This window comes from Orcinus orca, chromosome 14, assembly GCF_937001465.1.
Source record: "Orcinus orca chromosome 14, mOrcOrc1.1, whole genome shotgun sequence".
NCBI lineage: Eukaryota > Metazoa > Chordata > Mammalia > Artiodactyla > Delphinidae > Orcinus > Orcinus orca.
Window position 1 is genome coordinate 7,091,070 of NC_064572.1, and position 27,278 is coordinate 7,118,347.

Genomic DNA, 27,278 nt, shown 5'->3' on the forward strand with positions numbered 1-27,278 from the left:
CGCGCAGGCTCAGCGGCCATGGCTCACGGGCCCAGCTGCTCCGCGGCATGCGGGATCTTCCCGGATCGGGGCACGAACCCGCGTCCCCTACATCGGCAGGCGGACTCCCAACCACTGCGCCACCAGGGAAGCCCAGGGACTGTGCCTTTTAATGTGTAGGGTCTGCTCTCGCTCCAGGTGCTTAGCACCAGACCTGAACTATAGCAGCCCAGCCCGGGGGTGGCAGGATGGGTGGGAAAATAGGTCAGAGAGTGGATGAAGTCGGGAGGTGCAGCAGGAGTGAAGCCTCAGGCGGATGGGATGGAGATGGAGAGCTAGAGAGAGGCAGGGGTACCTCCCATTGAAACCCAGGCTAAGAACTCACATTCCCATCTCCTTGCAGCTACACCAGACGCGTTCTTGCCTAGAACTGGGCTCAGCCTGGCATCAGTGGCCCTACCAGGGAAAGCCACCAAATGTCTCAGCCTCCAGGGAGTGTGGGGCACCCACAGGGAGGGTGAGAACAGCCTGTCCTCACTCCAGTCCACTCTGTTCTGTCCACGTTCTTATTCTGGGCACACATTCCTGGGGGACCAGGCCACAAGCTACAGTTCCCAGGTCCCTTGAGGATCCTCCTAATTCGCCTTCTAGGAAATCCCAAAAGCTCACCTGAACATTAGGACATGAGGGCAAAGTACGCATGCCCCCTGCGATAGTCCAGTTCTCTTATATAAGCTTCAAGAACTGTCTACCCAAAAGGTGGCCCAGATTGAAAGCAGATCATTTCAAAAACAGAGCCAGACGAAATAAGATGCCACTCAGAATTCCAGCCAGCATGTAGTGAGAAGGGGAACCGTGAGCCTGGCAGAGCTCTAGAAGGAGGGGCTGGGCAGGGAGTGATCAAAGAACCGTGGCACAGCCCTGGGCCTCAAGGCCTTGACCATCTATCTGCAGGAACAAGGTTTATAAATGGAAAAAGCCATGCAAGGCGGGCCGCGATTAAATTGCCAGGAGGGTTGGACAGATCAAAAGTCAGTCTGGTGAAGAATTTTAAGAACGAATTGAGCCTTAAGTAAATGTCACAAATGCTGTGGGTCTTGAACGAGCTCTTGCCAAAGAAAAAGATTTATTTTCTTAAATTTGATATTTTCATTGTACGTTCTCAACCTACTGAAACCGCATCAAAACCCACGTCCACGCGTTGTCACAAAACATCTGGACAGTGTGGTCAGGTTGGCTGGACCACGACGCTGACCCGGAAGACAGGCTGATTTCTTAAGGGTGACTTTCCTAAAAGGACAGAGGACCAGCCAGTGCCCCTGCCACCCAACTCCCTTCCTCTTTGCTCCCTGAGAATCTGCCTTTGCCTCTTGTGTGCAGCACTCTGAAGGGTACACAAGGTACCCCAAAACAGACCATTGGAGGTGGAGAGCAGAGCAATGCTGACACGATGCCACCAGCACCAAACTGAGTAGGACAAAGTAACATTAAGATACATCACAGATGCAACTAGAGGTTATCATACTAAGTGAAGTGAGTCAGACAGAGAAAGACAAATACCATATGATATCACTTATATGTGGAATCTAACATATGACACAGATGACCTTATCTACGAAACAGAAACAGACTCACAGACATAGAGAACAGACTTGTGGTTGCCAAGTGGGAGGGGGCTGAGGGAGGGATGGCTTAGGAGTTTGGGGTTAGCAGATGCAAACTATTATATATAGGATGGATAAACAACAAGGTCCTACTGTAGAGCACAGGGAACTCTATTCAATATCCTGTGATAAGCCATCATGGAAAAGAATATGAAAAGAATGTATATGTGTGTATAACTGAATCACTGTGCTATACAGCAGAAATTAACACAACATTGTAAATCAGCTATACTTCAATCAAAAAAAAAGAAAGATACATCACAGAAATCACAGACCAAGAACAGCGTAGAAATCTTTGGGTGTAGTGAAGACGGAGGTTCAAATACCATCTGCAAAAGATCCCGCCTTCATTTTGCAGGGGAGGGAAAAGTTTTCTCTAACCTTCCAAGTTCTCTTGGCTGGTCTAGCAGTTAAATTGACATAAGACAGATTAACAGGAAAAAAAATGAATTCTGCACGTACAGGAGCCCATCAAAGACAACGCGAGGCTCCCTGACGGGCAGGCAATGGGGGCTCACAGGCCATTCTGAGCTAAGAAGGGGCCGGGGGTCTGGGGCTCCAAGGGAAGGAAGATCATTCACAGGAGGCTGCCAGGGCAAGTGTCTGCCAGGCCGAGACAGCGGGGCGCAGAGAGCACTTGAGGCAAACAGGCCCTGCCGGGTCCCCAGCTCACCACCCCGGTCCACACTCTCCGTAGTCACCTCTGACAACGGTTCTCTTCCTGGACCAGGCCCTCTTCCTAAAGTCTTTTAGGCAGTTACAGGGCAGGTAAAACAAACAAAAAAACAACAAACAACAAATAAAAACTCTCCCTGAATCTTTTGAACCTTAACTGACCTCAGATCAAAGTAATCCATACACCAAAGTGGCTCGTTTAGGGGAGGTTCGTTCCGAACCCCTCCATTTAAATGAGCTGGGCCGGGAGTGAGGTAGGGGATGGACGGGCCCCCCTGGGCTGGGCAGCTGGCGTTTGTCAAGTGGAGCAACACAGAAGCTCTGTTCTCACCCAGACACTCCAAGGACCAAGCTGGTGGCAGAAGCTGAGCTCTGCTGAAGTAAAGAGGTAAGATGCCCACTCCTGAGGTCAAGGAAAACTTCCCCATCTGCACATGCGCAGGAAGGCTCCTCGGGGGTCACAAAGGGAGGGGGCGCCACCCCATAATGAGTGTGGACACGCACCCACAGGCCTCTGCGGTGGGATCCATCTGAGCAGAAAGTTGTGCAGGCATCTTGGGGAGGGTCCTGGGACCAGTCAGGTGTGAAAAAAGAAAGGAGATAATTGGCCAAAGGTAAACAAAGACCTGGAAGGACCGCCCTATATAAAGGATTTAAATCGCCTCTGCACTGCGTTCCTTCTCATTCAGGATGCCCGCCCTCCCCTCTGGGTGGGTATTTCTGCCTTGCTTCTGTCTTAAATTAACAAACTGCTTCTCTGCGTGCTCTCCCATATGTTGGGCTGTGTCTCTAATTGCCCTCTTGAAACATTCTTGCTTTCAAAGGAGGGAAAGTGCTAGGGCCACTTTGCTTCTAGCCTCTAGCCCCTGGTGGACTGGTGGCTAGGATGCCTGGTTTTCATCCAGGCTGCCCAGGTGCAATTCCTGGGCAGGGAGCTAAGATGTCTCTTTAGGACCGCTCACTGCTGTCTCTCGGAGATCAGTAGGACAGCTAGGATCTCAACCAGGCTACTAGGAAAGGACCCAAACAGCGAGAGCCAGAAGTGCCCTGGGGGCCCAGGCCTCGATGGGGTGAATGAGTGTGGGTAGCCCCCGCGTGGCTGGCTGGTGGCTGTGGCCGGGGTCGCCGTGCAGCTGGGTCCTAGGTCCAGGTGGGCTATGACCTGGAGCAGAGCTCAGCCACCTGCAGCAGAAACAGGACCCAGGACGCAGCCTCCAGGTGAGATTTTAAATCAGGGCTCAGTCCCAAGAATGGCATGGGAGAGTCCACTTTACCTCCGGGAAATCTTCCCTCGATCACTCTCCCTTCCACAGTCTAGGTTAGGGGTCCTGGGTAAAGGCTCCAGCAGTGCTCTGTTCCCACCTTTTATTCCTGCATTAGAATCGTCCGTTTCCCATCTACCTTCCCAAGTAGAAAGGATGCACCTTGAGGACAGTGTCCATGCCTGACTCATCGTTATAACTGGCACACAACGTGTGACGGCCAACAAGTGCTCAGAAAATGTTGGTTACTGCTGCTGTGTGTGGACTGCAAATCAGGGAGTCGAGACCGAAACCTGGAATGGAGCCCGTAGGCCCACCTGCCCTTAGGGAGCCAGTCCTGAGACCACGAGCGAGGCTGGAATCTCCACAAGCAGATGAGGCTTGAGGCTGCTGTGGAGACTCAGGACAGAGCCATCTGCTACTCAGAGCAGCTCTGAAGCTCAGAGGGGCTGAGCCCGCGGTTAGATGGTCGGTGGTCCCAGAGACATCAGAGCCGCAGCTGGATGGGGCTGGGGAATGTTACAAGCTGACGATTTCATGACAACACTCTTTGTTAGATTTTCACTGTCCACTTAATATGAAGACCTACTCTGAGCAGTAAAGGTTACACCAACCACGCTGAAGCCATAAAATCCAAGATGTAAGACTGTCAACCCAACTATGGCTCTGCCCTTCCCGACCCTGAGAAGGAAAGAGAGTCGCCATGCTCAAAGCACAGCCCTGGCTCTGTGCTTGGGCACATAGGCGGTGTCACTGCACCACACTCTCCTACCCTCTGAACGGCCAGGGAGCCTCGTCCCAACCAGGCAGGGCACACGCCTGGTGCACCACGCAGATGTGCGCCCTTACCACCAATAAGTACACCTCACCAGAGCCTAAATAACACTAAAAGTAGACCGAAACAGGATGGGAGGGGAAAAGTGCACAGTTAGTGCTCAGAACGACCCCGTGGGCAGAAGGCTGTCTCCATTCCACAGGTGAGGAAACCAACAGGAGGGCCAATCGGGCCTAAGCCCTGGCAGGGGGCCTCCAGGGTGCACGTCCGCCTCTCCCGGAAGCCCCCAAGCTGAGGGCTCAGAGGAGGCAGGGTGGAGCTCTCAGGGGCCGGCCTTCATCCCCTGCTCCAGTGGGAGAGCCTCACCGCCCCAGGAGGGTCTCAACACGTCCTCCTGTATCACACCTCAGACAGCAGCTCAGTCAATCAGAAGGGCTGAACTTACCTGGGTTTGGTTGGACTGGGTTTTCCCCATGCTGCAAAACTCGTCCTGCCCCGGGGTAGCGTTGGCATCTGTCTTTGCTGGGTTTCTCTAAATCAGGCACTGTATTCACTACGCTGAGGAACTCGGGGGTGGAAGCAGACAGTTGCTAACATCTCATCTGTCCCTAAGATCACATGTCCCTTGGGCCCTAAATCCACGTGAAGCCACCATCTCAAAGGAAACCCAGACTGGGAGACTTCGCAGGGCAGGGAGTTGGGGGTGCAGAGAGATCGCAAGAATCAGAGAACATGAGCGGGAAACACAGAAAATGGAAACAAGAGAGAAGAGGGGGAATGGGATAAGAAAATAGAAGGACGTGGATGTTTCCACAGTGAGACATGTCTGCATCTACATTAGCCTGCTTGGGCTGCAGTAACAAAGTACCACGGACTGGGTGGCAGCTTAAACAGCAGGAATATGCTGTCTCGCAGATCTGGTGGCCAGACCAAGGTGTCAGCAGGGTGGTTCCTTCTGAGGGCTGCGGGGAGGATCTGTCCCAAGCCTTTCCCTTCATTCCTGGTGGTTTGCCGGCCATCTTTGGTGTCCCTTAGCTGATAGATGCATCACCCCAATCTCCCCCTTTATCTTCCACGGTCTGCTCCCTGTGTGTGTCTGCTTCCAAATTTCCCCTTTTTATATGGACACCAGTCACATTGGATTAGGCCACGCTAACAACCCCATTTTAACTTGAAGACCTTTGTAAAGACTCTATCTCCAAGTACAGTCTCATTCTAAAGTACTGAGGGTTGGGCTCCAACATCTTCTGTAGGGGGGCACCGTTCAACCCATAATAGCACGCATCTTTCTCACTTCTAAGAAGGGCTCTAAGTCTGTGACTTTTAAAGGGCTTTTAAAGCAGTACTTTGAAATAAATCCATCAGATGATTGCCACCTGCTGGCAATGGGACCTGGTGTTGGAGTGGAGAGCAGCGGGGTCCTGGTCCTGTCATGTTAAACCTGAATTTCCCATGGGCTCCCTTTCATGACGCATGCTCAGCAGAGCCAGACTCCTTGGAGCACTACCTCTGTCGTGTGGCCAGGACCCATGTTAGGAAATCTTCTCTTCTCTCTCTCTCTCTCACCTCTTCCCCTAGAAGATGATGACGGTCTTCATTCACTGAAGATTCAAGGTCAGCAACGACTAAAAGAAAAGAAAACTATTTTACTTGGCGATATAAAAGTTGGCTTCTTTATAGTCAGAATGGCCATCATCAAAAAGTCTACAAATAACAAATGCTGGAGAGGATGTGGAGAAAAGGGAACCCTCCTACACTGTTGGTGGGAATGTAAATTGGTGCAGCCACATGGAGAACAGCATGGAGGTTCCTCAGAAAACTAAAAATAGAGTTACCATTGGATCTTGCAATCCCACCCCTGGGAATATATCCAGACCAAACTATAATTCCAAAAGATACATGCACCCCATAGCAGCACTATTTACAATAGCCAAGACATGGAAACAACCTAAATATCCTAAACAGATGAATGGATAAAGATGGTGTGGTACATATATACAATGGAATACTACTTAGCCATAAAAAAGAATAAAATAATGCCATTTACAGCAACATGGATGGACCTAGAGATTATCATACTAAGTGAAGTAAGTCAGAAAGAGAAAGAGAAATACCATGATATCACTTATATATGGAATCTAAAATATGATACAGATGAACTTATTTACAAAACCTGAATAGACTTAACAGACATAGAAAACAAATATATGGTTACCAAAGAGGAAAGTGGGAGAAGGATAAATTAGGAGTTTGGGATTAACATGTGTACACTACTATTTATAAAATAGATAAACAGCAAGGACCTACTGTATAGCACAGGGAACTATATTCAATATCCTGTGATAAACCATAATGGAAAAGAATATGAAAAGGAATGTATGTATACATATGTATAATTGAATCACTTTGCTATACAGCAGAAATAACACAACATTGTAAATCAACTATAGTTCAATAAAACAAAATTTTTTTAAAGTTGGCTTCTTTCGAAGGACAGCATAGAGTGGTGTTTGAGAGCATGGACTCTGGCACCAGCCTTCCTGGGTTCAACTCCCAGCTCCGTCATTTAGCAGCTGTGTGATTGAAGGAAATTCTCAAACTCTGTAGCTCAGTTTCTCCATCTGTGATAAGGGGTGAAACAGCACCTTCTTCATGGACTGGTGAGAATGATACGTTCTCACCAGGATGAACCAATACATCACTTAACCAGAGCCTGAGTCCTAGTAAGCCCTATGTAAGTACTTGCCATTAATGAAATTTGTTTTAGGCCAAACACAAAATTTACCTGGGATGAATTTTTAACCACCTAAAGCACACTTAAGATTGGCCAGAAAGTTCACAAGAAGACAGCACACAAAGGCCGCAGAGCTAGAACTTTAGCTTCAACAGAGGCTGGAAAAGACAACAGTTACAGCCATGGGGGGCGTGGGGCTAGGAGGAGCTGCAGCCCCCGTGTAAGATCAGAGGCAGGACTGTGGGCCGATGGGCCGGCAAAGAACAAAGTGCTGCTCGTGAGAGGACTGAGAGGTAAACACGGAGGCAAAAAGGTCAAGGCCACCAGGGAGAAGGAGGAACAGGTGCTGGGAGCACAGTCAGGAGATGCAGCCCAAGGGTCACGTGGTCAGTTTGTTGGACAGGCCACGAGCTCCCACCTGGGCCTCCTGCTGGGCTGCCTGTTCTTCCTTTGTCACCTCCTGCCCTGGCCCACTTTCCACACAAAGCCAGAATGATCTTGTTAAAACATGTCAGATCATTCACTCAGAGTAAAAGGCAAAGTCCCTACAACAGCCTGCCAGGACTCCACAACCTCCCCCCTCCTTACCTCTCAAACACAACAGATGCCACCACACCTTGGGTGAGTCTCCTATAGCTACTGTGACAAAGTATGGCAAATTCAGTGGCTCGATACAATTCAAGTTCATCTTACAGTTCCAAAATCAGCCTCGCTGGGCTAAAATCAACATGTTAGCAGGACTGAGCTCCTTCTGGAGGTTCTAGGGGATAATCCATTTCCTCACCTATGTCTACACTGCATTCCTTGGCTCATGGCCCCTTCCACCACCTTCCAAGCGGGGAGCATAGTGTCATCAGACCTCCTTCACAGACTGACGCTCTTGCCTTCCTCTTACAAATACCCTTGTGATGGCACAGGGCTCACCTGGATAATCCAGGATAACCTCAAGATCCTTAACTTAATTACAGCCACTAAGGCCCCTTTGCCATTAAGATAACACATTCACAGTTTTCAGAGACTAGAACACGGACATCTCTGAGGGGACATTACTCAGCCTACTGCATACCTCAAGGCCTCAGCACCCACTATTCTCTCCACTTGGAGTATTCTTCACCCAGATATCCACCTGGCTTGCTCCCTCACTTCCTTTAGGCTTTTACCCAAAAGCAACTTTCTTAATGAGGACTTCACTGACCACCCTATTGGAAATTTCTATACACATCCTCCTATTCCTTATCTCCCTTTCATGGTTTATTTGTTTCTTTAGCTCATATTGTATGGATATATTTTGTTTATTTTGTGACTCCACCAGCTAGAATATAAACACTGTAAGACAGTTATTTTTTTCTCTTGTGATACAAGATGGACATATAGATCTATACAAAAAAAAATTACAGCACACTAAAAATGGCCACCACATGAATAAATATATAAGATAATTTCTTCTTATTTAAGTCTCTTTAAAAGCTAAGTAACCACTTGAACACAAAATATGACCATGGATTTTGACACTTATATGTACTAGTTAAATGTAAAATATACGACAACAGTAGCATAAAATCTGTGAGTTAGCGTGGAAGAATACCATTGCCATGTTTTTATACTAAACATGAAGTGGTATAATATCACATAACTATAGACTAAGATAAGTTAAAGATAGATTGTATAATTGATAAGGCAACAACTAAAAGAGTAATAAGCCAACAAAGGAGTTAAAATGAAATTTAAAAATACTCAAATAATCTAAAAGAAGAAATCAAGTTTAAAAAAAAAGAAATAAAGAATAGATGGGACAAATAGAAAGCAATAGCAAAATGATAGGCTTAAACTTAACTATATAAAAATCATATTAAATGTAAATGGTCTAAACATCCCAATTCAAAGGAAGAGATTATCAGATTGTTTTTTAAAAAGCAAAATCCAACTATATATACTGTCTACAAGGAACAATTTGTCAACATAAAGACATAAGAAGGTTAAAAGTAAAAAGATATAAAAAGATATATCATTCTAGTGCTAATCAAAAGAAAGTTGAAGTGACTACATTAATGTCAGACAAAATTGGTTTCAGAGAAATTACCAGGAAGAAAGAAAGTCATTTCATAAGGATAAAAGAATCAATTCATCAAGATGACATAACAATCTTAAACATTTATGTACCTAATAACAGAGCTTCAAAGCACACAATATAACTGCAAAAACTTATAGAACTACAAGAAGAAACAGACAAATCTACAGTTATAGCCAAAGTTTTCAGTACCCCTCACCCCCAAATAGATAGAACACACAGACAAAGTCACTAAGCAGTATAAAAGACTTGAAAACTACTATCACCCAACTTGAGCTGATTGACATTTATAGAACACTCCACCCAACCAGAATAAAAATTCTTTCATGTGCACACAGAACACTTGATGACAGGGATCTGGGTCATAAAACAAGCCTCAAAAAATTTAAAAATACTTAAGTCACTCATAGTATATTCTATCAGTATTACCAGAATGGAATTAAATTAGAACTCAGTAACAGCAAGATCTCTGGAAAATTCCCAAATATTTGGAAGCAAAAAAATTATACTTCTAAAAAATGCACATGTCAATGAATAAATCAAACAGATACTTACAGAAGTCCTTAAAATTGAAAATGAAAACACAACATTTCACAATTTGTGGGATGCCACTAAGACAATGCTTAGAGGGAAATCTAAGTGCCTTAAGTAGAAAAGAAGAAATGTCTCAAATCCATGACTTCAGCTTTAAACTTAAGAAACTACAAAAAAGAGTAAATAAAATCCAAACTGAAGAGAAGAAAGAAAATAATAAAAAATTAGAGTAGAAAACAATAAAATAAAAAACAGAAAAATAATAGAGAAAGCCAAGAAAATAAAAGCTGGGCCTTTGAGAGGATAATAAAATTGATAAGCCTCTAGCTCAACTGAGCAAGCAAATAAGAAAGAAGAAACCATTTACTAATATCAGGAGTGAGAGAGATGGTATCACTGTAAATTCTGCAGATATTAAAGTGAGGACCTTTTGTTAATAACTTTATGCCAATGAATTTGAAAACTAATATAAAATGGATAAATTCTCTGAAATACACAAACTACCAAATCTCACCCAGGAATCTGAATAGTCCTCCATCTGTTAAGAAGTTACATTTGTAGCTAAAAATCTTCCCACAAAAAAACTCCAGGCCCAGATGGCTTCATTAGTGAATTTTACCATTTAAGGAAGAAATAATAAATTCTTCCAGAAAATTGAAGAGGAGAGACTACACCCCCCAATACATTCTATAAGGCCAGCATTACCCTGAAAATAAAACCACACAAAGACATTATAAGAAAGGTTATCTACAGATCATTATCTTTCACAAACATAGATTTTAAAAATTCTTAACAAAATTTTAACAAATAAAATCCACCAATATATAAAAGGACCAATTTTAAAAGCCATATGATGATCTCAGTTGACATGGAAAAAGTATTTGACAAAATTCAACATCCATTCCTGATAATAACCCTCAGCAAACTAGACCCGAAGGGTGTTTCCAACCTGGTAGAGGTTGTCTATGAAAAAACTACAATGAATATCACACCTAATGGTGAACTGAAGGTTTTTATATAGAGGGTAATTGGCATGAAGTGCAGGTGGAAGATAAGCTATTGGCTTGGGATGCCTTCAGCACCAGAAAGGTGTGGTGACAGTAATAATCACAAGATGTATAAAGGAAGTTGACTGCTTTCTACTGCATTGGAAGCCTTTGAAAAAATGAAAATAATAAAGTTAGGGCAGCCAACTGCCAGTCCAAATCCTGTGAAAGTCAGAAGCCTCCATTGAAGGTTTTAGGGAGACTCTCCCTTCCTGCGGTGACAGGGCAGAGCAGGCCCAGGCCCCGCTCAAATTGTAAACATGGCAGAGCCATGACGGCTGCAGAGCCTGAATTCAGAGTCTTAATAGCTCTCTTAGAGGGTGTGGAGAAAAGGGAACCCCCTACACTGTTGGTGGGACTGTAAGTTGGCGCAGTCACTGTAGATAACAGTATGGCGGTCCCTCAGAAAACTAAATATAGAGCTACCATATGATCCAGCAATCCCACTCCTGGGCTTATATCCAGACAGAACTATAATTCAAAAAGATACATCCACCCCTATGTTCATAGCAGCACTATTTACAATAGCCAAGACATGAAAACAATCTAAATGTCCATTGACAGATGAATGGATAAAGAAGATGTGGTACATGTATACAATGGAATACTACTCAGCCATAAAAAAGAATGAAATAATGCAATTTACAGCAACATGGATGGGCCTAGAGATGATCATACTAAGTGAAGTAAGTCAGAAAGAGAACGACAAATACCATATGATATCACTTATATGTGGAATCTAAAATAGGACACAAGTGAACCTACCTCCAAAAGAGAAACAGACTCACAGACATAGAGAACAGACTGTGGTTGTCAAGGTGGTGGGGGGTGTGGGGATGGATTGGGAGTTTGGGATTAGCAAATGCAAACTAGCATCTATAGGATGGATAAACAACAAGGTCCTACTGTATAGCACAGGGAACTACATTCAACATCCTATGATAAACTATAATGGAAAAGAACATTAAAAAAGAATGTGTATATATACACACACATATATGTATAATGTATATATATGTATAACTGAATCACTTTGCTGTGCAGCAGAAATTAACACAACATTGTAAATCAACTATACTTCAATAACATAAAATTTTTTCATTAAAATAATAGGTCTCTTACATCGAAGTTGGGGGCCCCGGTAAAACGCTGAGACTGGTAACAGGAATATTTGAGTGGATGAGCCTGAGAATTTTGAGCCCCTAGACTGTCCTAAACCCAGTGGACCACCAGAAGCAACCCAATCTCCTTTCTAGAAAAGGGTATCCCTCTGCCTGGAAATCGAGTTGTGAAAGACCTTCCTGAAGCAAGTGATTTGCATGGTGATGCCTGTTCTCAAGATGTGCTCATACCTCCCCTCACTGATTCCAGGACAAAAGTCACCTGAATAGGAAAGTGTAGCCCCTGCTCCAGAATATAGTTTGCATGTTAAAGGCACTGCAGCCCTGGCTAATCAATACTATCAAGAAGAGGGGAAATGGGGAAATAATTTTGAGGGTACCGGCATTGGAGCAAGGAGACAGGCTGAAGAGGGGAGAACGTATTCGACATGGGAGCCCTCCCATGGAACTTAGGGTCCACGTTCTGACAAGGACACCTGGAGCCAGTCCTAAGAGTCTCTTGAGATTCCTCCTTGAAGATTTGACAGAAAGACAACCCTCATTTAATGAGGTGGAGATACCAACTTCTTTCTCATAGTATTGAGAAAAGGGTCAGTCAACTCAGAGAGGCAAGGAGGTGAGAGCGGATTTACCAACAAAGACTGAGGAGCCGTCCCTGTGTTCATCCCCAGGAGAGCCTAGGGGCACACCCTCCACTAAGATGACAAGGAATGCACAGGGGACGGCTATACGGACAGCTTTGAAAAGTCTGCAGAGGGCCGCACTTTTTAGGGGTGAGTTGACAGTGAGAGATGATGTCATAGAATTGGGCTCCCTCCAAGCCGTGAGGATAATGGAATGAGAGAATCACAGAGGCCAGGGGGCAGCCAAATTTCAAAAAAAAAAAAAGGATGTTATGACCCAAGATAAGAATAGCAATCAAGATGGTGCTGGACTTATAGGAATGCATGGTGATGGCTACTGGATCACGTGTTATCAGCACAAGATAGACAGGGAGTCAGCCAGGGGACCACTCAACTTGTACAGAAAAAACTGGCGGCAAGCCAGCAATTCTCAGATCTAGATCATTCTCGGATGGAGGAAAGCCTGGATCTCCTTGAGGAAAGACCCAGTGATGCCATCACAAGTATATGTAGTAGACTTCCCCCATCCTTTCCCAAAGTGATCGGAGGTCATCTGCTGAAGTACTAAACCCTGGGGAAGGGATCCAGGCAGACAATTCCTGGACTATCAGCTATGGGTCTGAGCTGACACAGGTTGCAGGAGATGTGAAAAGCCATCGTGATCCTCCAGTTGGAGTTAGGAGATAATGATGAACAGGTGACAGGATACTTCCCCAATTCATCTCTGTCTCCAGGGAATACGGCCCATGGTAAAGGCCACTTAACGCCAACCTGCACTTCCCATCACTAAGAAACACGTGCCTGACAAGGCCCTTCAGTTCTCAGAGGCAGCAAATGTGGCACTGGGAATACTCCTCTGACCCACTGTCAGGTGGCCCAGAGGCCACCAGTCTGGAGTGGATCACTGAGCAAGTGCCACATAACCCACCAGGTGCTAGAAGATTCCACGGTGCTAGAGGTATCCCCACATGGGCAAAAACACCAGGTGGGGCCTCAGGAAATTCCCAGTAGGAAAGTCACAGCACAGACCTCTACGCGCTAAGGCTCTGGAACAAGGCCTCTGCCCATCTTCTGTTGAAGATGAGGCTCTGCGGTCACCTCGGGGAGTGGTCCAGACCGTGTCTCAGAACTTCCCAACGGCCGTCAAAGGTTAGGAACTGGAGGAGCCTTCAGGAGTGGACCTGGTATCTCCATCAGATCCTCCCCGCTTCCTGCTACCTTCCCATGGCCTTGAACCCTGGCTCTGCCTCCTAGGGTTGGTTACGTAACTTCCCTGGGCCTGTTTCCTCACCCAGGAAGTGAGGATGAGGTCATCTGTCGCACAGAGCCCCAAAGATAACCAGTGCAAAGAACCCAGAGCGTGGTCACTATTCGCTCGTCCCCTGCCATCTCTTTGTCCCCAGGGCTGACTTCCGAGCTGCTCACAATGTTTGTACAATTGATTTTGTAAACCTGCCAATTTTGACTTCATCTTCATTAGGATTGTCAGCTCCCAGGGTCAGGGCTCCCTGGTGTTGGCCTGTCTTTGTGTTCCATCCAGTGCAGGACCGCAGGCACGGAGGCCCAGGCCGGTTTGTGGGAGGGGCCTGCAGACTCTGTGGTCCCTGCACTTCTGTGCCCTTGTCACCGGCCATTACCTCAGCAGCCATAGACCCGTCAGGGAAATCTGCCCTTCACCCTGTGCCAGGCCGTCCTGTCTCAGACTTTCAAATCAGGCCATTACCAGCCTGGAGCTCAATTGTTAGTCACTGGGCCTCAGCTTCTCAGCCCTTATCTAATCAACGCACAGACCCAGTTATTCAGTCAGTATTTACATAACCCCTCCCCTCTCTGGGGCCCTCCATCCTCCAGCTGCTCCCCTGGGCACAAAGCTCTGGTTTCACTTAGTGTCCCAGGTAACAAGCCGTCCCCTCGTTTGTATTGGCAGGACTGGGAAGTGGGGAAAGATAGCGCTGAGACCTCCCTGCTGGAGCTGGGTCCCTGGAGAGAGGCTGTCCGTGCAAAGTCACCCCTTCTGTGTCCAGAACGCACAGGCTTGGATTTCCTGTCGGGCTCAGTCTCCCTGAGGACGGAACGCGGGATCCTCCAGCACACACTCGCCGCGGGGTGTGCAGCAAATGGCCAGGGCTGACTGTGCAGCAACCTCCAACTCCCCGCCCAGCTCTTCACACATGGCGTCTCCCTTAACCTTGACCCCAGCCCTGCCAAGCGTTGCTATTCTTAATTTTCAGACGGGGAAATGGAGGCTGGTAACGTGTCTTTGGACAGGCAGCCGGTGAGTGGCTAAGCCACACTGACTGTATAACCGTCTGTCCAGCTGCACAGCATCACCCCAGCCCAGCACAGCTGGGTCCACCCCGGACGTCCTGCTCCATTAGCTCTGGGGTGGGCCTTGGAAATACGCCTTTTGAAGGCTCTCTGGGTAATTCTGGTGCATTCCGAAGGTTAGGAAGAGCCCCAAGTTTCCTTCCATCTTTAGAAGTTCTCTAGTTCTGGGAGAGTTTAATCATAAGGGACAAGTTAGAGGCCCCTGGCCTCCCCTTCTCCCCGGTGACAGTCCCTGTGTGCTCTCCCGTTCCCTCTCGGTGGGCCCCCCACCTCTACCCCATCCCCACCCCCAGTCAAGTCAGGCGCCTGGCTTCACGGGAGGACAACGGGCGCCCCTGGGTGAGGCCGGCTCCGGACACAGTGCCAGCTTCCTTTTTTTTTTTTTTTTTAACATCTTTATTGGAGTATAATTGCTTTACAATGGTGTGTTAGTTTCTGCTTTATAACAAAGTGAATCAGTTATACACATACATATGTTCCCATATCTCTTCCCTCTTGCATCTCCCTCCCTCCCACCCTCCCTATCCCACCCCTCTAGGTGGTCACAAAGCACCAAGCTGATCTCCCTGTGCTATGCGGCTGCTTCCCACTAGCTATCTGTTTTATGTTTGGTAGTGTATATATGTCCATGCCTCTCTCTCGCTTTGTCACAGCTTACCCTTCTTCCCCGTGTCCTCAAGTCCATTCTCTAGTAGGTCTGGGTCTTTATTCCCCTCTTGCCCCTAGATTCTTCATGACCTTTTTTTTTTCTCTTAGATTCCATATATATGTGTTAGCATACAGTATTTGTTTTTCTCTTTCTGACTTACTTCACTCTGTATGACAGTCTCTAGGCCCATCCATCTCACTACAAATAACTCAATTTCGTTTCTTTTTATGGCTGAGTAATATTCCATTGTATACATGTGCCACATCTTCTTTAGTGCCAGCTTCCTTCTGAAGCCTGCACGTGGCCCGAGGGGAGGGGCCTCGGCTGGTATCTCCTTCCAGCCCCAGAAGACTGAGGATCGAGGTGAAAGGGCCGGGTGGTGGTGCCAGATCTGGGGCAGGGCAGAATTTACAAAGTTACCCCATAAATTTGCCACTCACAAACCTACCTTCTGAGCCTAAAAAGCAGGGAGGACCCAGTTCTGCTCTGGGTCAACACCCGCACCCTCACCCCAGCAGACCGCGCTGACCTCGACACAGTCAAAGGGAGGGCTGAGGGTGAAAAGGGGGGCCTTGGGAGAGGCCTTTAATCCGGGGTCCTGTCCCGCAGTACACCCCCTAAACTGCCTGAATACAGCACAAGGGCAGAGGTGCCAGGTGTCCCTGCGTGGAGGCCTTGCGGTATCGGCATGGGGAGAATCCCGTGACAGCAGCTGGGAGGTCCCTGGAGCTCCCACCCCAAAGCCACCTGTGGCCACGAGCGGGTGTGGCTCGTAGGACAGCGAGGCTCCCAATCCGGCCAGTCCGCAGGGCCAAGGCCGGCCCAACCGCACCACTGAGATGAAGATGGGAAATCTCGGGGGGTTCCCCAGACAGGCTCTTCTCCTTAACGCCATGGTGATGAGAAGCTCGTGGTGCCCAGAGATGAAGCCCACCTCCAGGGAAGGGCAGCACTATGGGCAATGATCAGCTTCAAAAGCCTGAGCGCAGGAGCTGGAGAGCTAGCACAGCAGGAGAAGATGCTCCCGGCGGACACTCTTTCTTCCCAGACGCCTGGGCTGCGAGGACGCTGACGAGGCGGGACTCTCACACGCATGCGCACGCGCCGTCCCTCCGCTCTCGCTCGCCTGCATCCTCCCCTCCTCACGTGCATGCGCACTGCCTGCTGGCTCCTTCCTTCTGCCGCTTAGCTCTGTGAGCTGGGTAACCCAGACGACCCTCCCTCCGCGGATAGCCCAGGGGAAAGAGGCTGTGTAGACTGATCGTCTACATAGAACACTCTCGTGGTCTCTGTGACGCAGCAAGTTCCAGAGGGCGCACTGGAGCCCAGAGCCAAGGCCTGGACTTGGAAGGAGGTGCCCTTTGGCTTGGAACTGGTGTCAGGGTGCGCCTCCCCCAGGAAGTGAAGCACGTGGTTCTGGACCCTGTAGTCCCAGATGGCAGCTGCTCTAATTTCCCAGCGCACGTGAAGGAATTTCTTTTAACTCATGACTTTGCGAGTAACAGTATAATAAGGTGAACAGAAATGAATTCATTCTGTGGTATAAAAATATCAACAGGTTATTAAACAGTTCAGTTAAACATAAATATAGAGACATATAAGTATACATCAACTACGAACCCTGCACACACATAACTGCATCGTGACCCTATTACTACCTTCCCTCCCCCCCGGTTCTGGGCCAGTGGCCCGGTTTGTCCAGGCACGTCACTTTTTTCACCTGGCTGTGTACTCCACCTTTGTGTCCTGAGCTAGTCCAGACTAGCCGGGGTTGGGCTTCTCTCCTCGCCGAGTCAGCAGGGCCACAGGCTGACTGCAGAGACCGCTCAGTTCTCCGTTGTCCTGACTAAGAGTTCAGCTGTGAAAGTACAGAACCTTCCTACATAAGCTCTCCGCATCCTCAAAGCCATGCCCGCTGCTGGTGGAAAGCCTGGGACTGACACCGGGCCTCGGTAGAAGAGGTTTACAGGCTGTGTGGGCACCGAGCCGGGGAGAGGGCTCCCTTGTGTCCGTCACAGCCTTCTTCCCTGTGATGGTTTCCTGTCTCTCCTTCAGTATCAAGTCCCTCCACCCACCACCCCCAGGGATAAAATCCAGAGCTAAAAGGCAGCCACTCAGGACGAAATGCTGCCTCACCCAGGTGGGTTTACCCTTTTCATGCTGAGTGTAAAGTGACCGAGATGTATGGGAGGATAAAACCATTACCGGACCAGGTTCATTTGCCCGACAGCCAACAAGCCAGACGCTGAGATGCCAAGGTTTGGGGCAAGAGAAAGGGCTTTTTCACAAGGCAGCCACTGAGGAGATGGGAGAACGCACCTCAAATTCACCTCCCCAAAGGCGAGAGGCTTGAGATATTTATGGGATGAAGAAAACAAGTGGCCTTAGGCATGGGGAAAGGTGATTGGAGGTGGGGGAAAGGTGATTGGAGGTGGGGAAAAGGTGAGGTAATCAGTGTTCTGCACAGGTGTAGCTGAGTTACACGCGTCTTTGTGGGAGGCATGTTCAAAGATGGAGGTGCTTGGCGTGATCTGAGGGTGGGGTTTTCAGCCCTCTGACATCATACGTTTGCTCATCAGGCTCCTGTGCAGGCCTAGTTTTACTGGTGGTAGGCTTTAGCACCCAGTCTTCAGAGTCAGGGTGGAGGCCCCCAGTTGGCACCGACTGTCCGGACCCTTGAGTCTCCTGTGAGCCTTCCTGCTGCAGTAAAAGTGCTGGTCGGCCGTACTGACAGTGGTTACCCAGCAGGCAGGCCAGCGGATGCTTAGGACAATGACAAAAAGAGACACTCGATTTTTCATTGATTTCGAAAAGCAATTGCATAGCCTTGATGGAGAAAACCACAACTTCGTTGGACTTCCTACACTTATTTCCATGGTTTAGACCTGTTTTGAATCCATGGGGACAGGAAGAGACCAGATGTTCTCAGTGCTTTGGGCTCCCCAAAGGTCTCACTCAGTCTGTCCCAAGTGTAAGGAGCCCATGTGCTAATGAAGCTTGGCCCGCTTGCCTACCCGCCTCCAGGTACAAGGAAGGGAGCACTGAGTTGCCCTCAGATCACTGCGCAGTCACCCCGTGGGTGACTGAAGGAATGCCCCCCACACCTCCACGTTCCCCTCTCTCTCTGCGTCCTTCTTATCACCTCAATTAAAAGTAGGCACAGTAGTTTGCAACCTCTGAGAAATAAGGGAACTTCCCTGATGTCCTTAAAAGGCCTCCTTATCCGAGACCAAGAGCATCTCATTTGGTGTCTCTGAATCCATCTGGACATTCTTGTTTCTCTGGCTCTCCAGTGGGGTTCCCCACTCCACCGCACTGTCAGACCACTTTCCTCCATCCCCCTGAATCCTGCCCAGAGTTCAAGGCCCACCTTAAAGTGTCAATGCATCTAGGCCTTTGCTGGCTATTCCAGCCTTCACTGAGTACCTGCCTCTAGATTTCTAAAGCATTTACAGTTACTGCTACACAACTTACACTCATGAATGTACCTGGTGGACTCTAGGGCCCCTATGATCCAGTCTCAGCAGCCTTCCATGCAAAGATTTCCTGTAGTGTCTTTTCTTTTAAAGAGAATTAGAGTGGGCTTCCCTGGTGGTGCAGTGGTTGAGAGTCCGCCTGCCGATGCAGGAGACACGGGTTCGTGCCCCGGTCTGGGAAGATCCCACATGCTGCAGAGCGGCTGGGCCCATGAGCCATGGCCACTGAGCCTGCGCGTCTGGAGCCTGTGCTCTGCAATGGGAGAGGCCACAACAGTGAGAGGCCCGCGTACTGATAAATAAATAAATAAATAAAGAGAATTAGAGTGATTTGCTGTAAAACCTAGAGCGGCATTTATAAAACGTCCCTGTCCTGTCCTCTCCTTTCCAACTCTCTAGCACCACTCCCTGAATGCCACACCCCCTCACTCCTCTGCCTCAATTTCACCCCCAAACCTTAAATATACACAGCTTTTCCAGATCACTTGTTCCCATCCCCTGTTTATCAACGTTTTCTTTTCTTTTTTTTTTTTTAAGCTTGAGCCAGGTCTTAGTTGCAGCATGCGAACTCTTAGCTGCAGCATGTTGGACCTAGTTCTCTGACCAGGGATCAAACCCAAGCCCCCTGCACTGGGAGCTCGGAGTCTTCGCCACTGGACCACGAGGGAAGTCCCTATCGACTCTTGATGATACATAGGCTTAACCTCTTTACCAGCAACCTGGGGCTGATTTACACTCCCTAGCAGCCTTCCCTGCTCAAAAGGGTTGGCTCCAGCCACCCTGTTCTAGGTTGTCGGGACTCCAGAATCAAAGCTGCGGGAGCGTCCCCTCCCTGGGACACGCAGGTCTCACAGCAGAGGGATCAGAGAGATGGTGTAGCCATGCAATTGTTCTGAAGTCTCCTACTCAGAAACGGTGAAACGGAGCAGGACCTTGTGGGGCTCCTAGGCACAAAAGCCTTTCTGTGTCCCCCGTTTTTTCAAGGGCTTCATTCAGCCTCCATGATCCTCCCTGAGTTCCAACAGACAGGTTCAAACAGATGCTAATCAGGGAAGGGAGGGGATGCAGAGACAAGGGAGGAGCAGTCAAGAAACAATAGCGCATCCTTGGGGCAGGGCCCTGGTTCCCCCTCAAGGGATACACATAACAGTATCTTTGAGCTGTTTTGCAGATACTGAAACCCTCACCAGGTAGGAAAAGTTAACTGTATGCTGCCCACAAGCAAGTAGACCCCAGACCTGTTGGAACCAGAAGTTTGATGATGTTGACTCCCAATTACCTCCCCACCAACCCATCAGAAGAATGTCCACAAGCTGATCACGCCCTCTTCTTCGAACCATTGCTATAAAAGTCCTCACTACCCGCTGCAGGTTGGGTCACACAGTTTTTGAGGGCATTAGCCCGCTCTGTCCCCTTTGCCTGGCAAAGCAATAAAGCTATTCTTTCCTACTTCACTCAAACTCAGTCTCTGAGATTCAATTTTGTACCGGGGTACAGAGGCTGGATTTCAGCTCCAAGGGCTCCATGTTGAGCATCCTGCTCCAGGGAATTCCATATCCAGGAGCAACGATGACCTCCAGATTCCCTCCGTGATGCAGTGGAAGGCTCATGGTGAAGGATCTAGAGATCAGTGACTGAGGAATCACCTGGCCCGGGTGTGCTCACCACCCCGTCCAGCCATCCGCCTGGGGCCTGGCTGCTGCCTGGTAGCAAATCTGGAAGCAACCCAGTCCCAGCACCCCTTCATGGTGCCAAGAAAACATGTGCCTACACCCAGTAACTGGAGTCTCTCTGCCCCGGGTTAGTGGTGGGGACCTTCTCTTACAGGCTAAGTTCTAGAAGCAGAGCTGCCTGCTAAGTGGTCTCCTAATCTGTAGAACAGGTTTCACTGGATTTTATGGGAAGCTCCTTCCTCAGAGGTGGGCTAGAACAGTGGGGCTATCGTCAGCCAGGGGGAATTTCCTTTGAAGCAATTTATTTAAGTGTTCTTGTCTCCCATGCCTCAGTTTTGCCATTCTTCACTCAGGAAAAACATACGAAGTTGTTCCACAAGACAATTAAGGGGGAAATGATTGCACAACACTTTAGGAAAATATATCAACAAATGAAAATAGCAGATTTGCTGGAGGAGGGGGTAAGGCAGTTAAGAAGATGGGTCTTTGACAAGAGTTCAGAACTCCCCGATAAGCATTTTGTTGGGGAGATTAGTCTTTACTTTCCCTGCCAAAATTAGGAACCACCCTTTTTTCTCTGTAATAACAACCCTGGGGCTTAATCAGCAACTGTGTTGGGGAAAGAGTTGTGTACTTTAAGTGTGGAGGGTCACAATGCAGAGGAAAGCTGAAAATTTCCAGAACCGCCCTGTCCAGGAACACTTTTCCCTTTTGCCTCTGACTAGATATTCTCCCAAAGAACATCTGCTTTTCAGGGCAGGGAGGAAATGACACAAGGGAAAAGACTCCTACAAATAAGTAAAGTTTGCCCAGGAGGTCACTTCGAGTGAGGTGGATGGAAAAGAAAATCACTTGAGATGATGGGGTGTGGAGTGGGGGGAGAGAGAGAGAGGTTCAGTAACCCTGCTGGCCAGCTGCAGAGATGTTCCAAGTGTACACACAGGATGGGCGCACACGTCACCTCCTCAGTCCCTCAGTGATTGTGCATCAAATGTATTCAACTCTTTCCTTTCTAGTGATATTGACCAGGGTTCTTGGCCTCCTTAATCAATAGAAATGGATCGGGGGCCAGACAAGAAAGTCAGGCAAGGCTTTATTGGGGCCCCTGCTACAGCAGGGGGAGGTGAAAACAAGTAACAGTTTCCCTTGCCAGCTCCCCAAGGTGTGGGGCGGAGGGACAGTGAGCTGTTTCCTCACATGGGGTGACGGTAGGGGTGTGTCTAGGAGTCAGGCCAGAGGTGTGGCCTAGGTGTTTTGCCCACCCCTTTGGTGGTGTTGAGTGCAGGGGGCATGCACAGTTAAGAAGATGGGTCTTTGACAAGAGTTCAGAACTCCCTGATAAGCATTTTGTTGGGGAGATTAGTCTTTGCCTTTGCCTCTGCCTTTGCTCCCAACACCCTGTTTTTGTTCCCAGCTCCTCAGAAGTGGCAACTGGGTTTTTTTGGTGTTTCGTATCTTGTTGTCCATAATTTGCCCCAACTGCGCATGCACACAGTTAGTTTCTTTGTATTTTGTTGCTTGATGAGATGTTTTTCCAGGTGCAAGCGTTGCAGCAAACGCTCCCAGGTCCCAGGTCCCAACCTGTCTCACTAGGACTGGGTAACATGAGACAGTGGGCCTTCCCACCCTCGCCATGCAAGGGGACAGATAAAGAAGGAGTGACACACACGTTTGCAGCCCTTCTGCCGGGCTGCCTGGGATGCTAATTATCATAGCCTCACCTAGCATCCCTGTGGTCACGGCTGCAGCTGTCAGATGCTAATTCCATGACCTCACACTTTCTAGGAAAGAGGCAGCAAGGGAAGTGACCAAGCCCATTTTATAGCAGGAAAATATGTGGCAATCACAACAGAAAGAGGGGTTTAGAGAGGTGGATGGGAGCGTCAATGCAAAAGCAAAGCATAAAAGACATCATGTCTTGGGCAAAGGCACTTTGAAGATGCTTTATTATTAGGGAGGTTGCATTTACATCCAAGGATGGATGCAGGGAGAGACAGGCCTGTGATAGAAGCAATGTTCCACTGTATAAGTCAATCTAATTACATATAAAAGTTCAAGGTGTTTTGCCTCTTGTCCCACCTTTGACCTGGGTGGGCAGGGACAGGGAACAACCTTCCCAGGAAGTGTTCAGACAGTGGCTGTGTTAGCAAGTGGAGCCTTCCCCACAGCAAGGATGGGGAAACTGCTCTCTTCTGTTGCTAATGACTCGAGTCTTCTTTTAAAGCATCATTCCAAGTTAACCATCATGGCTTTTTGTGAAAGAAAAGCCTGAAAGATGGCTTGAGTGTGTAGGAGAAACAATGGATCCAGGCAGGGAATGGCAGGAGGTGAGAAAAGGAGCAAGAAATACAGAGAAACTCCCCATGCATGGACCCCTGACCATGGGGAGGGAGCAGTCAGAGAGAGGAACAATTCAGCACCTGAGTGAGGGATGTCCACCTGGGCTGGTGCAGCTTAAATGTCCAGGAGCTCCTTCAACTCCGGTGTCTTCACCTGGCCATCACAGTGCACCCCATCCAGCCTTGCCTCATGGTCTTTGCTCCACACACCCTGCACACAGACACACAGACACACCATAATACAAAGGAGTCTCCTGGCACCATGCAAGGTGGAAGACAGCAGCTCAATCTGTGCCAGGGGTTGAACTGAACAACTTGGGCTAGAACACTGGGGTGTCAGCACACACCAGGAATAAATATTTCTTAAGAAAAAAAGGGATTCTGTGTATCTGTGGTAAAGCAAGTTTGGGGGAAACTACATACCATAACCTCTACCTAAGATTGTGTAACATCGTGGTAGCCATCCTCCAGGTGGCCCCGAAGGTCTTGACTCTTGGTCTTCACACCCTTGTATAGTCCCCACCCCATTGATTCAGGGCTGGTATGAGGGTGACCAGTAGAGAATGGCAGGGGTGATAGTGTGTGATTTTCAAGTCTAGGTCATATAGCGCACTGCAAATTTTGTCTCTGGGGAAGATGGCCACCATGCCATGAGGACACTCAAGCATCCCCGTGGGGAGGTGCACATGGAGAAGAACTGAGGGCTCCGAGCAAGAACCAGCACCAACTCACTGGCCAGGGGAGTGAGGCACCTTGAAAGTGGCTTCTCCAGCCCAGTCAAGCCTTCAGATGATGCAGCCCCAGCCAACACTGCAACTGCAACCTCATGAGAGACCCTGAGCCAGAGCCACCCAACCACGCTGCTCACAAATTCCTGACACACAGAGATTGTGAGCAGCATTCAAAGTTTCTTGTTGTTTGCAGCCACTAAGTTTTAAGGCAATGTGTAACCTAGCAATAGATAACTGATACCCATATATTAACATATTTGAGTCTCAGAGGGAGTCTTACATTTTTTTAATGTATTTTACTTTGTTTAACTTGGTGTTTCCCCAATGCTTCGGTTAAGGAACTGTTTTTTCAAAGAATGCTTCATTAACATCTTGGGATGCTAGTGTCCCACAGAGCATATTTTGAGAATATCTGGGCTAGCTGTGGTTGTATTTATTGTTTAGAAATTATCTCACATATTTGCATGCAATAGTTTGATGCCAGAAAAATTATCTCTAATAAAGCATATTTGAATAAAAACAATTCTATTGAATAAAAACAATTCTAATTTTAGCAACATAATGTTATATGCATTTACATAGCTCTCCATATAAAGGAAGGCTAAAGGAGTTCTTTGTCCAGGTAGTATTTTGAAAATAGAAATGTTTTTCCTACCCTATCTTTTAATGTATTGGTGTGTTGACCTGAAATGAGTACACTCCAGGTATTTCTTCAGCAAATAAATAACATTATTTATTTATTCAGGATCAGCAGAGAATTGCAGTTTGGGGTCGTCAACCACAGCAAACCCCATGCAAGTCCACACACAGCAAGGAAGGGCGAATTCTCTAATACAGGGAAAAGGAAGTGGAAAGGGCTACAGTAAACAAAGGGTCCATGGATTTTCATTGGCTGAGTCCTTGCCAGGGAAGAAGAGGACTCTTTCTTCTTTCTGTTGGGCTCAGCTATCATTGTAGGGCATGAAAACCCCTCCTTCTGGTCTCCCAATTCTATTTAATCAAGGTTTCTGTTTATTAATTTTTTTCACATTTTCCCCTTTTGATCAAGATCTTTCTCTGAAAGCATCACTGATCAAGAGTCAGGTTTTCCAGTTTCAGTGACTTTTTGCTCCTCAATGCCAGGAAGAACCTTTCCTGAGTGTAGTGTCCCATGTTGGAGGGAAAATGCACAGATTGGAAACCTATGGAGGTTACATTCAAGTAACAAGGTAGGATGGAGGAAGAACTCTCAGACATTTTTAAACTAAAATCCATATGTTATCAAAGTTATAGGTGTTAGAGAGCACCTGAAGTGATATGCCATCTTCAAAGGTCTGGTGACCAACTTCCAACAGGCCCGGTCTGGATATCTTGGAAAAACTGTCTCATCAGATGTTATTGACTTCAATTCCATGAAATCTGTACTTTCAGGTCACAGGATGATGTGCAGTTCCAGTCAGAATTCAGGGCTTTCTTTAGGTGTGTCACGTGAATCCAAGCATCTATTCCTTGGAGTCTGGCCGTACGAGGTTTGGTTAGCAGTACTTGATAGAGGGCTTTCCATCTAAGTTGAAGAGAGTTCTTCTGGAGGTGAAAATCTCCAGGTTGAAATAGATGAAATCTCCAGGTTGCAAGGTGTGATGCTCAAGGTCTTTGTCTCCTGAGGACACACTATGAAAAAGTTGCTCTACCAAAACATGGTTGTTTTTAATAGAAGCAATTACATCTTTGCAGTGTTGGAGTATCTCCCCTTTTATAAGTTGTGGGTCAAAACAAGCAGGAGCCAAGTGTGTTGGGCATCCTCTGACTACCTCAAAGGGTGAGTTCATGAGTTCCAAACGGGGTGGATTTGAGATTTAGAGGATCAGCAGCAATGCTTTGGGCCAAGGTATTTGGGGGGCCTCTAGAAATTTTGCCAAGTGAATCTTAATAATGTCTTCAGTGCATTGGACTAAACCAGAGAACTGGGGTGGTAAGTGCAGTGAAAGTTGTAAAACCAGCCAAACAGCACCGACTTGTCAAAGCACCTGGCCTGTACAATGTGTTCCTTGATCACTATGACGTTCAAGAGGAGTTTTCCAAGTAGGGATAACCTTTTCCAAAAGGACTTTGGCCACAAGAAGAGGCAGTAGCCTGTCTGCAAGGGAAGACTTCGGTCCAGTGTGAAAACATACAGACCATGACTAAAATGAATTTATAGCCATGAAATAAGGGAGTTGTATGAAATCCATTTGCCAGACCTCGAATGGTCCATTAGGCAGTTTAAAATGTCCCAGGGCAGCACCAGCAGGCTTCCCTGGGTTGTACTTTGGACAGTGGGACAAGTGAGGGAGGCACTTTTTGCAGTCTTGTTAATGTTTCCCCACCATATTGACTCATGAAGGTTGTCATTGTGTCAGTAGGCTAATGGCTTAATACTTGTACAGTGGTGAGGAGTGAGAATTTTAGAGTCTGCGGTAGGCCTGGGTTGTTATTTGGCCCAAACCAGAGCTTTCTCTTTTTATCAAACCAACAATTATTGGATTTTCAATCTTGTTTTTCCTTTTCTGAAGCCAATTGTTGGGCTTTCTTAGCGAGTTTTTCTAAGTTATCATTCGGGGAAATACCCCTTAGGCCATGACAGAAGTTTGGCTGCTCTTGGTCTCTCTAAGGGCAGCATTCCTTGCAGAAATGTCAGCAAGATGATTTCCCCTAGCTTCCAGAGAGTCAAGATTAGAATGCCCCAGGATCTTAATAATAGCTAAAGTAGCAGGTAAAATTATTGCATCTAATAATTCCTGAACACAGGGGAAATTTTTAATTTAAATTTCTTCTGAAAGGAAGGGAGCTACGCTGCTTCCACAACATTCCAAAGCCACGAGCTACTCCAGAAGAATATCTGTTATCAGTATAAATATTGGCAGTTTTGTCCTTGGCCAAAGTACAAGCCCACTTAAGAGCAAATAATTCAGCCTGTTGGGATAAAGGAACCATAGGTAAAGACGCTGCCTCGAGAAGATGCTGGAGAAGGTAAAAGAAAGGGTGACTTGGCAGAGCCCCCAGGTGTCGCGTGGGTTGGGAAAGAAAAACTGAGTCACCGTTTGTTTTCCACCACCCTTCACGGCCTCAGCGGAGCTGCTGGGGAAACCTCATCCAGAGAGAACCCGTTTCCTTTCTTTAAGGTTAAGGGGCTCTGCCATGAGAATGGCTCAAAGAGCTAGAAGTGAGGAGGGGGCTTCAAGTACAGAACCTAAATTGCCCTCCTAGGTTGCTTCCAATTAAAAGGCTTGGGTGCGAGCAGAGACCTGTGGGTCCTGGGCATCCCTCCAGGCCACGTGCTGTGCCACCTCGGTTGCGGACTTCACCCCTTCCAAGCCTCACTTCCTTCATCTGCTAAATGGGTTCACAGTACCAGTCTCACAGGGCTGTGGGTGGATGACGTGAGCACAGGAAGCAGCAGCCCCTCAGTCCACCCTCCCTCCCCACCACACTGCTGTCCCTTCAGGAACCAGGTAGACGAGGGTGAATTCTAGCGCATTAATGATTATATATAAGAGAAACCCCATTTATTAGAGGGATGAGTTGGGGGAGGATAAAACAGGATTTCTTGCTTTACAAAAGGATTCACTTAAAATAGCTCATT